The following is a 2,966-nucleotide window of genomic DNA, read 5'->3' on the forward strand; positions in this document are numbered from 1 at the left end:
TGCCCAACTTCTACTCTAAGAACATTGAAGTTTTGGAATTTTCATTAATTAAATGCACTGACTTGTTGTCATTTACCCTTTAAAACAATACCCTTATATAATCTATTGAAACTAACAAATTTCCCTTGTGAACATAGTTTGCAATGTTGTGTATCTCGCATTTCACTTTTGACTATAGTATGGCATGATTTAAATAAGTATAACACAGTATGAAATATCCATAGCGTAACATGCAAGCTAGATCTTGTCGACCACAATTTGGGAAAGATCATGCAATATTAAAGGTTGATTGCCTAGTGGATGGAAGCATAAATTTCAAGGCTGAATAGAAAAACCAAAAGTAATCCACTCAACTAAAAGTTAGTACTTCATGGGCAAGTTGCTTATATATGAACAATAATAAGTAAAAATAGTCTTTAAGTATCAATTTTCCATTCAATTCGCCCACAATGGCAACATAACTTTGTTGAACCCTTTGATGCATCGAGACATTTATGCTTCATATATTTAACTAATATATATCTTGATTTCGAGGGGGGGAAAGACATTAAGGTAGATTTATTTCATTTAGAGGCAAATCGAGTACATTCTTTGTAAACCTTGTACTTGAAAAAAAATTGTCATTAGAGACAAATATTTGTTAACAAAGTAACCATTACTAGGATAAGCATAAACATGTATTCTTCACTAAGATGAGATTGTACGTGAAAGAGAAACACTGCTTTCAACTCTTTTGGCAATGCTTATGAAGAAAACTTGTAACCATTATTAGCTATAAAATAAAAGCCATAAACATATATTCTTCATTAGGATGACATTATGCATGAGAAACACTACTCTCTAACTCTATTGATTATGCTTAGGAACCAAGCCTACAAAGTGCCACCATCATGATCAACACTAAATCCTTGATCTAAGAACTGGATTAAGAAATGAATACCATTTACAATGTTTAAAACCAATCAATTGGGTTCATTAAATATCAATTGAAAGATGTGGTAAAAAGGTGGATTAAAGCTATGACATACCATATTTTCCCCACACTGATGACTTTCATGGGAGATTCATGACTATGTTAAACAAACTAAATGTTTCCAACCACTGTATACATTAGAGTGTGTGATCCCATAGTAGAGCCGGTAAATTTGTGCATAACACACGTTGATTAGAGCTTCGTGATTAATTAAATCAAGGGGCAAATACATAAGAAGAAGCCTAACCATGGCCATACACAAGTGTAGTGGACCATGGTGTTTCCTTTCATGCTACATGTGTGGACCATGGTATTTCCTTTCATATAATACATCATCAAGTGAGAAACCTGAAGAAGAGATGAAAACACATATCCCCTTCATGGTGTTTTAAAACACTCCCAAATTAACCCCAACCCTTCATTCAAAGTAACATATCCATTGAAATTCAAAGGTAACCTTCCAATTTAAACACCCCCAAAAATATCTTCATTCAAGTAAAAATATAAGTGGAATTTGAAAGAAATACCCCCAATTTCCTAAAAAAGGGGAACAACTCCACTGTACTAAGTAAAGAAGCCAGAAACCCAATTAGGAGGAGAGAAACAATGCCTTGAAGACATGGAGTGGTCCAGATGTGCAAGAGCAAGGTTCCAAGTGACCAGAAGGATTTCCACCATCACCATTTTCTTCATCTTCTTCTTCATCTTCTTCTAGTCTATGTGGGTTTGTGGGTTCTTCAGTAATGGGGAGGAGGGTTTGCTGATAAGGTGAGCGAGGGGTAGAGGAGTTTGAGGAATGGAAAACGGGACTGTGTGGGGAACCCATGGCTTCAAATTCATTACATGCATTTGCCTCTGCTAAAGCTTTGTCTATGTACACTTGAAGAAGGTTGTTCTTGTTCTTGTTATTGTTGGCCTTCATCTTTGCTTTTGTTAAGGGGCGAATTGCTTTATCGTTCCCACCATCTCTCGTGGGTAAGACATGGTTTTCCTCCGCCTTATTTCCAACAAGATGACCCACGATCATAAACTCCGGGATCATTGGAATCTCCCGACTTGCTATTGAATATATATATACATATATATATAGTGAGAATTATAGTTAACCCATGGGCCTTGGCTAGTTTAAAGCCGATTCTACTAAAATTCCAATGATAGATACACGATAGTGAGCCCTCCTTACTAGGAGATTGAATGCAATTGACAAGATGAGGCCTTGGTTAGTTTAAGTCGATTCTACCAAAATTCCAACAACAATACGATATTGAGCCCTCCTTACTAGGAGATTGAATTATAGTTACACCCATGAGGATGGTCCAAGTTGGGTCCTTGGAGAGACACGAACAATAGATAGATGGATTGAAAGATAGGTGAGGATAACATCCATGGGAAACCAATATATGATCAATGGGATAAGAACTAGGTCATGGTGAGGATGGAACTTGAGTTCTCTCAATAATATGACTTTGATGAGAGAGAGAGAGAGAGAGAGAGGTGGGTATGTCCATCCTTAGTTGAAGACCTTGAGATCATGAGTAAGATGTATCTTAGAAAGAAACCTTTTACAAACGCAAGAGAGAGTTTGTTCACCATGCCTTTATCTCCATATTAATTAAAAGAGAAAATTACATTGATAAAGGCCAACCAATGACTTCTTGTGGAACTTTGGAAGATGGCCTCTACCTCCCTTTTCAACCTAAAGCTCTATAATTGAGCTATCACATCCTAGAAGAAAGAGAAAAGTACCTTTCTTAGAATAAATATTGACTTTTCGTCATTCACTTTCTTCATTGTATAAGCATTATGGTAGGAAGGCAATAAACTCTCATGTAGGAAGGGTGATGAGCCTTCAATAATGTTGTATTGAATGCTCGACAAACAAATAATAAATGGATGTGTGACCACCCGTCAATAATGTTGTATTGAACACTCAACAATCAAATGTATTAGCGACACACAATTGTAGATCAATGGACACAAAAATTAATCAGCT

The 2,966-nt window shown here is 36.2% G+C and overlaps 1 long non-coding RNA gene across 1 annotated transcript; it reads right to left on the bottom strand.

Moving 5' to 3' along the window:
• Positions 1-925: 925 nt before the first annotated feature.
• LOC147863947 (uncharacterized) lies at positions 926-2,722 on the bottom strand. The gene is made up of 2 exons (XR_015529878.1): positions 2,214-2,722; positions 926-2,113 (listed from the first exon to the last, which is right to left on the bottom strand). It is a non-coding gene; the product is annotated as an uncharacterized LOC147863947 (long non-coding RNA).
• Between the last annotated feature and the right edge of the window lie 244 nt (positions 2,723-2,966).

Source organism: Azolla caroliniana, unplaced genomic scaffold (genome assembly GCF_043228905.1).
Source record: "Azolla caroliniana isolate FFs.n. ecotype wild unplaced genomic scaffold, voAzoCaro1.0.p SCAF_5, whole genome shotgun sequence".
NCBI lineage: Eukaryota > Viridiplantae > Streptophyta > Polypodiopsida > Salviniales > Salviniaceae > Azolla > Azolla caroliniana.